Genomic DNA, 13,330 nt, shown 5'->3' with positions numbered 1-13,330 from the left:
TTGGTTTAAAGGAAACCCAAATTTCTGATATAAAAATAATTGCTTAAAGCATTTAAACAAAGTTGTGTTGAAGTTTGTAACATTCCAAAATCTTTATTTTCATTTTCACTGTAAATGCATATCGGTTCTAAATATCCGTTACATTAACTACTAATAAATCAGTATCGGCCTTGAATACCCAGTATCGGTTGATCCCTTAATAGGTCACTAGTCTATATCCAAGATGTTCCACTTCTGGGATTGCTCCGTTGCCGCTGGAAATTCGGGCGGATGTCACTCATTTCGGCCGGATGTCAGTCCCCTTCCTCTTTGTTTCTTAAGAAACAAACAACGGACAAATAGTCTTTAAACGCTTCAGATGTAAAGTTATTCGCTGTCAAAGTGGCGCCAAAATGAATGGGAGTCAAAGGGATGCTAACGGGAGGTGATCTCGTTGTAGCATCAACATGGCGCCATAGGAGCTACGCATTCCAGGGAGAGGCTTACCCAAAGGGGTTAAGCCGCTTCAGAACTCGAACCTCCTATGAGCGATTTTGATGCTACCTAGCTATCCCCTCCCGTTAGCATCCCATTGACTCCCATTCATTTTGGCGCCACTTTGACAGAGAATAACTTCACATCTGAAGCGTTTAAAGACTCTATTTGTCTGTTGTTTATTTCTAAAGAAACACGACAATGTATAAAAGGCTCCATTACCTTGTACCTCACGTTATGGCTCCGTAGCAGACGCTTTTATAACAATAGGCTAACGATTGGGTCATAACCACGAGACTTACTGTCACACAGTAGAGGAATTACCGTATAGTACAGGAGAAGCTCACAGGCAGTTTGGACTTCCATTATCTGTTTAGGTTTAATGACTAATGTTAACTAGCATGTTAGTGATCAGTAATTAGCCTGTGCCTATGTTATCTCCTTACATATACCTACGCTCTCCGTCTCTGTAAGATTGGGAATGATTGAGATTTCTCTCGGCACAGCTACCAAAAGACTTCACACTTTCAGACAGGTTGCTCACGTCACATCTACGTTGTCTCTCTCAGTTGGAGGCTGCTCAGTAAAGCAAGAGATCACCGGGAAAGAGACTTCTAATATCCTTCACTGGTCTCCGTCCAGAGCAACGGGATCTGTTGGTCCATTCCGCCAACTTACTTCCTGCTTCGCCGTCATAACCACTACAGCCACTAGAGGGCGCCGCCACTATAACCCTAAATAGGAGTTCTAACTGCTACTTGACTTGAGTGGCCGTTTTTGGGGGGGGGGGGGTCAGCGTCTGATACCACACACAGGGCACTCGCACACTAACATCTCCAAAACAAAGAACAGAGAAGCTCAGATTACAAAACACAGGAGGGAGTGCGATTTCATTCTTTGCACAGGACGCCATTACTTCCTAATTTCTTTTCATAGCAAATATGTTTGAAGCTATATTAATGTCCCGAATGTCCGAGTACAAAACCTTTAAGTATTTGTCATTATCTAGTCTTCGACCACTGCTCAGAAACCCTGACCTCCTGAAGGGGCAGAAATCTGGCATTTTATTTGATCTCTTGTGGACTACTCTGTAACAATCATTTCACCCATTTACTGTAATACACTCAAGACTAAAAACAGCCTCACAGTGCATACGTATTCAGAGGGAATCAAACCCTCAACCCTGGCAGAGGAACACACACTAAGCAGCCACAGGGTCTCATTGTGCAGCCGAGTATCTGCGGAGGGATTCGGTTTCAGATGATTAAAAACATGGGAAAGAAAAGATGCTGACGAGGGGAAAGAGGATCCGAAGGGAAAGATGTGATGAAGATGACTGAGTGATCGTCGGCTGCTGGATGAACCCGGCTGTGTACTGTAAACACAGCGACATTAACCGCTGACGGCCCTGAGGGCTTTTCATTGAGAACACGATGCCTTTGTTGGTGTTTTTTTTCTGCCTGTGGTGGTACACAAACACACGTTCCCATGCCAACACAGATCTGCTGACACCCGACTCATAAGGTAACCTCTCTCGGGACAAAACTGTAGTTTTTGCATCAGCGTGCGTTATTTTTTTTTAATATCACTGGGAAACTAACAAATGCTTGAATGTTATCAAGAAGAAGTGGAAGTATTCACATGTTATCAAGTAGTGGTATCGAATGAAATCTTTTTTTAACACACACACACACACACACACACACACACACACACACACACACACACACACACACACACACACACTTCGCTATAGTCGGTGACATATGCCAACAACTTAAAAAGGTGCAGTAAGTAAGCCTTATAAAACTAAATTTCTGTCATATTTGCTGAAACTGACCCTATGTTCCAGTAGAGCTACATGAAGAAGGTCATTAAAAAAAATAATCCAGCTCCTCTGGCTCCACCTACAGCCTGTAGTGTGATTTGCAAAAATCCACAGCTGCCTGTTCAGATGCACCAATCAGGGCCACAGGGGGAAGGGTCTAACTGCATGTTAATCACTGCTCCTGCACACACATTAATTCTCCCTTGTGGAGGGGCTTAGGAGACAGTTTTGGCCCTTAAAAAAAAAAAGAAATAGTATACTATAAAGTTTTTGTCAATCATGGGTAATGTTTAAATGTTTTAACTGCTCTTTATTCACGTATTTTATCTCTCAGTTCTTTAAATTCTTATACTGCACTGTAAAATGTATTCTCGTCTTTTAAATAGTTTTTAATTGTGTTCTAACTGCTCTTTCATGTTTTATGTAAAGCACTTTGAATTTCCCTGTTGCTGAAATGTGCTATATAAATAAAGCAATCAGACTATAGTTATTTCACGTCTGTTAGCTGTAGCCAGGTTAGCCGTTGGCTGTGGTTAATTCACGTCTGTTAGCTGTAGCCATGTTAGCCGTTGGCTGTGGTTAATTCATGGCTTTTGGCTGTAGCCATGTTAGCCGTTGGCTGTGGTTAATTCACGTCTGTTAGCTGTAGCCAGGTTAGCCGTTGGCTGTGGTTAATTTGTGGCTTTTGGCTGTAGCCATGTTAGCCGTTGGCTGTCGTTAATTCACGGCTGTTAGCTGTAGCAAGGGTTAGCCGTTGGCTATGGTTAATTCACGGCTGTTAGCTGTAGCAAGGGTTAGCCGTTGGCTATGGTTAATTCATGGCTTTTGGCTGTAGCCAGGTTAGCCGTTGGCTGTGGTTAATTCATGGCTTTTAGCTGTAGCCATGTTAGCCGTTGGCTGTGGTTAATTCATGGCTTTTAGCTGTAGCCATGTTAGCCGTTGGCTGTGGTTAATTCATGGCTTTTAGCTGTAGCCATGTTAGCCGTTGGCTGTGGTTAATTCATGGCTTTTAGCTGTAGCCATGTTAGCCGTTGGCTGTGGTTAATTCATGGCTTTTAGCTGTAGCCATGTTAGCCGTTGGCTGTGGTTAATTCATGGCTTTTAGCTGTAGCCATGTTAGCCGTTGGCTGTGGTTAATCCAGGTTAGCCGTTGCTAGCAATGCCAGTTGATAACGCGTCGCATTACGTCGTATTTTGTGTATGTAAACACCGTAGCAACATGGTCACAGATAGAAGTTAACCAGGACGGTGTGTACGACTCATTTTATGAATCACAACTACGACAGAAGTGCTAATAAACTTTATCTCTCTACAGCTTTCACTAATGTTGATGCACGGAGCCGCCATTTTGGATTTCGAGCTCGGGGGGGGGATGGTGTGAAGTTCTCGTGACTTTTCTGGTCGAAAATGTGACTTTAGTTAAAATTTCTGACTGGGAACTCGCAAATACCGACTTTCTGGTTGTGTAACTGTAACGCACCATGACTTTTGTGAAACATAAATTAGCCAGCTAAGCTATTTTAATAAAGCCTGGGAGAAAAAAAAAAAAAAAAAGCCATTCACCAAGATGATGTAGCCTATTTTGTTGGAATGACACAGAACTAAAAAAACAAACAATTCAAAAATCACACATTGCAAAACCCTGACTTCAACAAAGTGTCTTTGTTACTTGGAGGAGTTTGAAAGAACTGGACACACTGTAGATCATCAAAGTGATTTAGGCTACTAACCTTGAATAAATCAGCAGAAAAAGGAACCTCCTCTTGCTGACAGATGGGAAGCTGAATTAAAATGTCCAAGCTCAGTTTTCACTCCCAGTCGGCTCTGCAGTTTATGGATAAGTGAGGTGATATTGTGATAAAGTTAAAACCTCTTCGTAGAGTTTTCAGTGCAGAGTTTTGCAGTGGATGTGGACCCTATACCAGACTACCCAGAGCTCTGATTGATCACAGGTGTGCACTGCTGACAGAGAATCACACACCTGGCTCACAATTAGCCAGATTTACACTCGCCTCAGAGAGAGACACAGGTGGAAGAAGTATTCAGATCCTTTAGGCCAGTGGTTCTCAAACTTTTTTTCAATAATGTTCCCCCTTTTGAATTGTTTCTTTAAGCCAAGTACCTCCTGTATTGTTTTTAACAAAATTGTTATCAGCCTAAAAATATATTTTCTTGCTATGTTGTTTCTAACTTAGATTTTTTAAGATTTAAATCAAGTGACTGCAAACCTTTTATATGCTAATTCAAAAACTTAAATGGAGCTGGTATAAATAAACCATAACTAAAACCGCACTCCACACAACCAAAAACAACCAAACGGGAACGTTGTGTGGAGGTACAGTGCAACCACAGGAGAACGTTCCCATTGGTTGGTTCCCTTAATGTTTAGGGAACGTTATAGCCCTCAGGCAACGTTCCCTAACCGTTAGATTTTGGTCTGGTTCGAACTAACCTTTAGGGAACCAGAAACTAACGTTCCCTAAACGTTCTGTGTTAGTGGGGGAACAGCGCTAATAATTTTTGGTAGAAAAAAGAAAAGTCTATATAAAGAAGAACAGTAGGCTACAGCGCTGTCAGCGATAGATTTAATGAACAGCAGCCTTGTACCTAAAAAAAAAAACATTTAAATGCCAATGAGAAAATGAGACAAAAACTGTGGAAAAAGATGGTAGAAAGAAGGAAGGAAGTAAGAGAAAGAATATGTCAAAATAGAATCAAAAACTTTGAAAACATTACTTCAAAAAAAGTAGAAGGAAGGCAAGATTAGGTCCAAAGAAGGAGACACATTGTCACATTTTTGGTAAGAAAAAACAAATTCTACATAAAGAGGAACAATGTTCTGGACAACAGCCTTGTAACTATTAAACATTTTGGTTAATATCTCACGTACCCCCTGCAGTCCTTCAGAGTACCCCTAGGGGGACACGTACCCCCATTTGAGAAACACTGATATAGGAAGTATTCAGATCCTTAGTTAAAGTAGGCCTACTAATAACCAGAGGTGGAAAGAGTAGGCTACAAAAATAATCTACTTAAGTAAAAGTATTACTTACTTTGATGAACTTTTACTTAAATGTCCCATGACATGATGCTCTTTGGATGCTTTTATATAGACCTTAGTGGTCCCCTAATACTGCATCTGAAGTCTCTTTTATATAGACCTTAGTGGTCCCCTAATACTGTATCTGAAGTCTCTTTTATATAGACCTTAGTGGTCCCCTAATACTGTATCTGAAGTCTCTTTTATATAGACCTTAGTGGTCCCCTAATACTGTATCTGAAGTCTCTTTTATATAGACCTTAGTGGTCCCCTAATACTGTATCTGAAGTCTCTTTTATATAGACCTTAGTGGTCCCCTAATACTGTATCTGAAGTCTCTTTCCCGAAATTCAGTCTTGGTGCAGAATTACAGCCACTAGAGCCAGTCCCACAATGAGCTTTCCTTAGGATGTGCTATTTCTGTGTCTTTAGCTATGAAGGAGGAGAGAGGGGGGGCAAGGTGGAGGGTGGGGGTGTGGCCTTGACCAACTGCCACTTTGCTCGTTTGAAAGCCATGATGTCTCTCTCTCTCATGGGTGGGCCAAATTCTCTGGGCGGGCAAAGCAGAGAAAGGGGAGGTAACCTTGCTCCTTATGACCTCATAAGGAGAAGATTCCTGATTGGTCCATCTGAGCTTTCATTTTCTCAAAGGCAGAGCAGGATACCCAGGGCTCGGTTTACACCTATCACCATTTCTAGCCACTGGGGGACCATAGGCAGGCTGGGGGAACTCATATTAATGTTCAAAAACCTCATAAAGTGAAATGTTCATGCCATGGGACCTTTAAATACTGTACACCGAGTAGTACTGAGAGAGAGAAACACTTCTATTTCTCTGTTTGGTATAGGGCTGCATCTAACGATTATTTTCATTGTCGAATCATCTGTCAGGTATTTTCTGAATGAATTAGTCGTTTGTGTCTCTAAAATGAACGAAAATGGTGAAAAATGGGGATCAGTGTTTCCCCAAAAAGCCCAAGATGACATCATCACATGTCTTATTTTGTCCCCAACTCAAAGATATTCAGTTTCCTGTCACAGAGGAGAGAAGACACTAGAACAATATTCACATTAAACACGCTGACATCAGAGACGTTTTTACTTTTCTTTCATTAAAAAAATGACTCAAACCGATTCATCGATTATCAAAATGGTTGGCGATTTTTAATAGTTGACAACTTATCGATTAATCTTTGCGGCTCTAGTGTGATGTTGGTCGCTAAAATCTTAGTGTATTTATTACGTTTTTTTATTCGTGAGCCTAGAATTTTTAAGTCTTCTGTCTTGCACTGACTTATTGATAGTGGATGTGGAAACACAATTTAGTTTTCATGTGGTTCATAAAAATGACAAATAAAGGAAGATGTGTAGACTTGTTCTTCAGTTCACTTTACAAATGTCCTCCTCTCATATCCTGTCCTCCTGTTCTTAAACATTTAGTTGTCATCGTGGAAACGCGAATGAGTTTTTTCTGCTCCAAACACCCGTACCTGGAGAACAGTGAAACTAAACGGTGTATTTGCGTATCGCTCTCTGTCCTGCACTCTCCTCTAGTCGCAGGATTTTATGAGCTTTAGTCCTGACGGCTTTTTATGGCAGCGTAGTTCATTTAACAGCTTACCCCCCCCCCACCGGGAGCTTCACGGCACGCAGGAGGTGTGTTGAGCGTACAGGCTGCTGCTGGAGTGAATGCAGCGGAGATCCCACGTTCAGGTGGAGGAATGCGGCCTCATTAAAGCAGCAGAGAGCAGGAACGGTGCATTCCTGCAGAGTGAGCTAAAGCGGGAAGAGACACACAAAACACACATTATATCGGATGAAGTATTAAGCTTCGCTCCTACACCAGGCCGATAATCGGCCGTTGGACAGCCTGGCGAGGTCGGTGACTCGAGTCTGTTCGGTGCGTCCCGTGCCGTCGTCAGTCTGGGGGGGGGCTGTCGGCGTTCATTTTGGCCGACCTGACGTGTTCAGTCGGAGGCAGGGCAGTCGGGACTCACCTGGAAATGGCGAGCAGGGGTGAGCGTGACTTAGAGCAGGGGTCACCAACATGGTGCCAGCTTGGTAGCCCCCAAGGACCACATGAGTAGCCCTCAGGTCTGTTCTAAAAATGAAAATTGAATATTGATATTGTCTGTTTCCCACCTTGTTAAGTCATTGTTGATAATTATTGTGAGAAATCATTAACATGATCAGCGTCTTCACATAGATGAGTATCAATAATCATTAATAATCATATATAACTATCATTAATCATTAATAATCATATATAACTATCATTAATCATATATAATCATATATAACTAAAGGTAAACTGAGCACATTTGTTATTTCAGAAGAGTGTATCAAACTGGTAGCCCTTCGTATGACTCAATACCCATGAAGTAGCTCTCAGTTTAGAAAAGGTTGGTGACTCCTGACTTAGAGTCTCTCAAAATCTGATGAAAATCTTTTAAACTGACCTTTGTTGATCTGAAATAAAGACAGATTCAGCAACTGCACGGCCTATTTCTCTCTTCAAATGTTTTCAGAAACACGTTTCGGTGAACTATTTTAGTCCAATATGAGATATCGTATTCTGAACGAGCCGCCACGACAGTCTGGCTTTGAATTTACGGAGAAAACAGACCCACGTGACACGTTCGTCCAATCAGCTGCCGGTTTTCATTTCTTGGGCAACAACACAGAGTAGCGCCGCCTGCTGCTATGGAGACGTATTGCGTTTCTCATGTCGGTGTCGCCTCAGTGTGTCCCGGGGCAGTTTTTTGGACCTCGGGGGACCCGACTGATCATTCCAACTGGCTTTTCTGTCGGCCGTCTGGCTGGTGTGTCCTGGCTAATACACACAAAGCTAACTGGCTATAGTTAGCCTGTACGTATGCTAGCGGACATTAGCTAACGTTGCCAGGCCAGCCAGCAACTTCGGCAGTAGAGTTTTGGCGAGCCAACCACGACAGTGTTGTCGCCCACAATCAACCTCTGTTGCTAAAAGCAGTCAACCTGCAGGGATGTTTGAAATGGAGACACACATATCGTGCCTTTTCCCAGAGATCCTGGCCATTATTTTTTGGTCTTGACTCGGACTCAAACCTCTTTGGACTCGGTCTTGTCTTGGTCTCGACTAGTTCTGGTCTTGGTCTTGTCTTGGACTCGACAAAGGTGGTCTTGACTACAGCCCTGCCATCCAGGTTTGACAACAAGCGTGCGGAGAGGCTCTACAATCCTGCGCTGCCCTCACCATCTGTCAAAGTGAAAACATACGGGGGACAAACAGGGGAAAGTTAATGAGGTTTTGAGCAGGCACTAAATGTAATGGCACTACTTGAACTTTTTACGATGACCCGCGGCAGGCTGTACATAATAACCCTGAATGACTTTACAGCCTGGGTCGGTTTTTAGGGTCTGTTACAGTCATGAGGTCTGCAGGGAGACGGCATGAAGGAGGGAGGGAAGGAAGGAAGGAAGGAAAGAAGGGCCACAGAGTGATATTTATCTGACTCAGCAGAGAGTCAAGATGGAAAATGACCCGAGTGATTTTCACCACGCAGGAAATAAAGTCACTATTTCTAATAGTTACAGTGGCTTGGATAAGTTTACACACCCGTGCTAAAGTTGACTAAAAAGAGGAATAAAAAAAAACATTTTTTGGAAATTGATCTTAATGCCTTAATTAATAAAAATTTGGAAAAATCCAACCTTTAAGGACACCAATTTCCTTTGTGAATGAATAATGTATCGTAAATAAATAAATAAATGTTCTTCCTTAAAATACAGGGGGCATAAGTGAGATCCAGGATACTATGCATCCTGATAAAGTTCCCTTGCCCTTTGGAATTAAAATAGACCCCCCCCCACATCATCACATACCCTTCACCATACCTAGAGATTGGTATGGTTTTATTTCAGTTAGCCTAATAGCTGGTTTGGTTTGCATTGAGAGAAGATTTTAATGGAAAGTACCCCATGCCAATCTGATCTGTTTGGTGGATCCAGACATCTTTTCCTTGCAGACAATCATCTGAACTCAACCGGAGCTGCAGTTCAGAGCAGAAAAACAGAACAAACACGCCCCCTGCTGACCGAGAACCAGCCAGGACGGCCTCTAACAAGCTGATCTGAGATCTGTTTCAGCTTCGAACGGCATGTTTCTCGTCCTGCAGAGACGCCAGCGAGGCTTTAGATAAGGGGGTGTCAAACTGAACTTCCCTAAGGGCAGCACTGGAAAAACATAATCACATCAAGGGCCAGACATTAGATTAGATTGGATTGGATTCAACTTTATTGCCATTGTGCAGAGTACAAGTACAAAGACAACGAAATGCAGTTTGCGTCCAACCAGAAGTGCAACAAGAGCAGAAAAGTGCAATATTATATACAAAGTAGAGACAGGACAAGACATATAGTGCAGTGTAGACAGTAGTATACTCTTGGTTTACAGAAGGTGGTTTAGAGCAGTGTTTCTCAAATGGGGGTACGTGTAACCCTAGGGGTACTTTGGAGCACTGCAGGGGGTACGTGAGATTTAAAATATCAGTCATGCATAATTCCCTGAAAAGATAATACTATAATAGTAAATTAATTTAGTAATGTATTTTAACCATTTGAAGTAGCATTTAAATGTTTTTCAGTTACAAAGTTGTTGTTTAGTCAATCAGACAGGGGTGGTGCAGCGCCCTGTAGTGTATTAGCAGTTACCTTATTAGAGCAGAATAAATATGTAATATGTTATATGAACAATGTAGGAACAATACGTACACAAAAACATAAAAAAAATGGTATTATAAAAAACTAAAAAAAGAGACAAAACGACAAACCTGTGTCTTATAATAGTGAGTGTATTTGTGTGTGTGTGTGTGCGTGTGTGTGTGTGTGTGTGTGTGTGTGTGTGTGTTTGTGTATGTGTGCGTGTGCGTGTGTGTCTGCATGCGTGTATTTGTGTGTGTGTGTGTGTGTGTGTGTGTGTGTGTGTGTATTGGTGTGTGCGTGTATGCGTGTGGGTGTATTGGTGTGTGCGTGTGTGTGTGTGTACATGTGTGTGTGTGTTTGTGTACATGTGTGTGTGTGTGTGTGTGTGTGCGTGTGTGTATGTGTGTGTGTGTATTTGTGCGTGTGTGTGTATTGGTGTGTGTGTGTGTGCGTGTGTGCGTGTGCGTGTGTGTATATTGGTGTGTGTGCGTGTGTGTATATTGGTGTGTGTGTGTGTGCGTGTATTTGTGTGCGTGTGTGTGTGTGTGTGTGTGTGCATTGGTGTGCGTGTGCATGCGTGTATTTGTGTGTGTGCGTGTGTGTGTGTATATTGGTGTGTGTGTGAGATTTAAAATATCAGTCATGCATAATTCCCTGAAAAGATAATACTATAATAGTAAATTAATTTAGTAATGTATTTTAACAATTTGAAGTAGCATTTAAATGTTTTTCAGTTACAAAGTTGTTGTTTAGTCAATCAGACAGGGGTGGTGCAGCGCCGTGTAGTGTATTAGCAGTTACCTTATTAGAGCAGAATAAATATGTAATATGTTATATGAACAATGTAGGAACAATACGTACACAAAAACATCGAAAAAATGGTAGAATAAAAAGCTAAAAAAAGAGACAAAACGACCAACCTGTGTCTTATAATATATTATATGAATATGTATCATAATGCCTGATATATGCCATGAGAAATCCAGCTAAATTACCGGCTTTACACCCAATTGAAACAGCAGGTCTAACAGTGAGAGCCTGAGACTGGTGACGGAGGTGTTTTAAAGGCGTCTTGGTGACATCACAGCTTCTGAATATAACTCGCAGGCGTCTCCTCACATTCCCGCTGCCGACCGACAGGATAAAGTTAGAAGCTGAGGAAACTTTAGAGGCCCCAGGACAGAGCTCAGAGCACCTTACAAGGAGTGAGTGTGTGTGTGTGTGTGTGTGTGTGTGCGCGTGTGTGTGTGTATGTGTGCGCGTGCATACGGGTTTGTCGATGTAGGGAAGTCAACTTTATGACTTTTTAACGCTGACAACTTCACTTATGTCGGTAACTTAATTCGTGTGAACAACATACTTATTTTTAACAAAAAAACAACGGCAACGACTGTGTGTGTGTGTGTGTGTGTGTGTGTGTGTACGTGTGCGTGTCTGCATGCGTGTATTTGTGTGTGTGTGTGTGTTGGTGTGTGCGTGTGTGCATGTGTGTGTATTGGTGTGTGCGTGTGTGTGTGTGTACATGTGTGTGTGTATTAGTGTGTGTGTGTGTGTGTATTTGTGTGCGTGAGTGTATTTGTCTGTGTGCGTGTGTATTGGTGTGTGTGTGTGTGTGTGTGTTTGTGTGTGTGTGTTATTGGTGTGTGTGTGCATGCGTATTTGTGTTTATTGTTGTGTGTATTGTGTGTGTGTGTGTGTGTGTGTGTGTGTGTGTGTGTGTGTGTGTGTGTGTGTATTGGTGTGTGTGTGCATGCGTGTATTTGTGTGCGTGTGTGTGTATTTGTGTGTGTGTGTGTATTGGTGTGTGTGTGTTTTTGTGTGTGCTGGATCCGAATATCCGACTATACGGATATTTGTTTTATGGCTAGGTGTTCGATATTCAATTTTGGGATTCTCATATTCGTTTAGTTTTTTTCTTCAATGCTCTAATAAAGTTGAGACATATTCAACTTTTGGAGAAACGAAAGCCCTAAGAATATATATAATATAAACATGTTTTGAGCCCCTGAACGGTTAATTTTTTACCTTTTTTTGGGGAATAGGCTGTCTTTCATGTTTTTGAGTGAGATCTACGCCTGAGAACATACACACAGAAGGTATGAAAACAATGTACAACATGTATACAATTTGAGAATAAAATAACTGACTCCGGGGGATATGGTGAATAAGCTAAAGTCCCAATAATTCGCCGTGCTCCTTTAAAGTAAACGTGTTTGTGTTCGAACAGCAGCGGACCGAACCAACCGGCGTCCGACGAGACGCTACCTGCAGCTTCGGCCGTGGTTTAGGTGTGTGTGACAGCTGCCAACGTTCAACAACAACGATGCCGGACATGACAGATGGATGGTTCATCCAATCACCTGCCAGGTAAATCTTTTGAAAGTGCCCGCCCTTTCCCAAAACAGTTGCCAATAGACCTTTTTCACGGCAGACATGTTGACCTGTCATAGTAGGAAAAGCACAGGTGTATTCAAACCCATTACTGATGGCTGCATTCCACTTAGGAGAGACCCTGGTATTAAACCATTACTGATGGCTGCATTCCACTTAGGAGAGGCCCTGGTATTAAACCATTACTGATGGCTGCATTCCACTTAGGAGAGGCCCTGGTATTAAACCATTAATGATGGCTGCATTCCACTTAGGAGAGGTCCTGGTATTAAACCATTACTGATGGCTGCATTCCCTCTAGAGAGGTCCTGGTATTAAACCATTACTGATGGCTGCATTCCACTTAGGAGAGGCGCCCGGGTATTAAACCATTACTGATGGCTGCATTCCACTTAGGAGAGGTCCTGGTATTAAACCATTAATGATGGCTGCATTCCACTTAGGAGAGGCCCTGGTATTAAACCATTACTGATGGCTGCATTCCACTTAGGAGAGGCCCTGGTATTAAACCATTAATGATGGCTGCATTCCACTTAGGAGAGGTCCTGGTATTAAACCATTACTGATGGCTGCATTCCACTTAGGAGAGACCCTGGTATTAAACCATTAATGATGGCAGCATTCCACTTAGGAGAGGTCCTGGTATTAAACCATTAATGATGGCTGCATTCCACTTAGGAGAGACCCTGGTATTAAACCATTAATGATGGCTGCATTCCACTTTAGGAGAGACCCTGGTATTAAACCATTAATGATGGCAGCATTCCACTTAGGAGAGACCCTGGTATTAAACCATTAATGATGGCTGCATTCCACTTAGGAGAGACCCTGGTATTAAACCATTAATGATGGCAGCATTCCACTTAGGAGAGGTCCTGGTATTAAACCATTAATGATGGCAGCATTCCACTTAG

General features: G+C 42.3%; 1 protein-coding gene across 1 annotated transcript in view; it reads right to left on the bottom strand.

Annotated features, from left to right (window-relative positions):
- The window catches only part of lsp1a (lymphocyte specific protein 1 a), a 70,258-nt gene extending 65,992 nt beyond the window's left edge, over positions 1–4,266 (bottom strand). Inside the window, 1 exon segment of the mRNA XM_039809086.1 lies at positions 4,033–4,266. The gene's annotated coding sequence lies outside the window, so the exon portion shown is untranslated.
- Between the last annotated feature and the right edge of the window lie 9,064 nt (positions 4,267–13,330).

The sequence above is a fragment of the Perca fluviatilis genome, chromosome 8, assembly GCF_010015445.1.
Source record: "Perca fluviatilis chromosome 8, GENO_Pfluv_1.0, whole genome shotgun sequence".
In the NCBI taxonomy this organism is placed as follows: Eukaryota; Metazoa; Chordata; class Actinopteri; order Perciformes; family Percidae; genus Perca; species Perca fluviatilis.
This window is presented reverse-complemented; position numbering and strand designations above follow the sequence as displayed.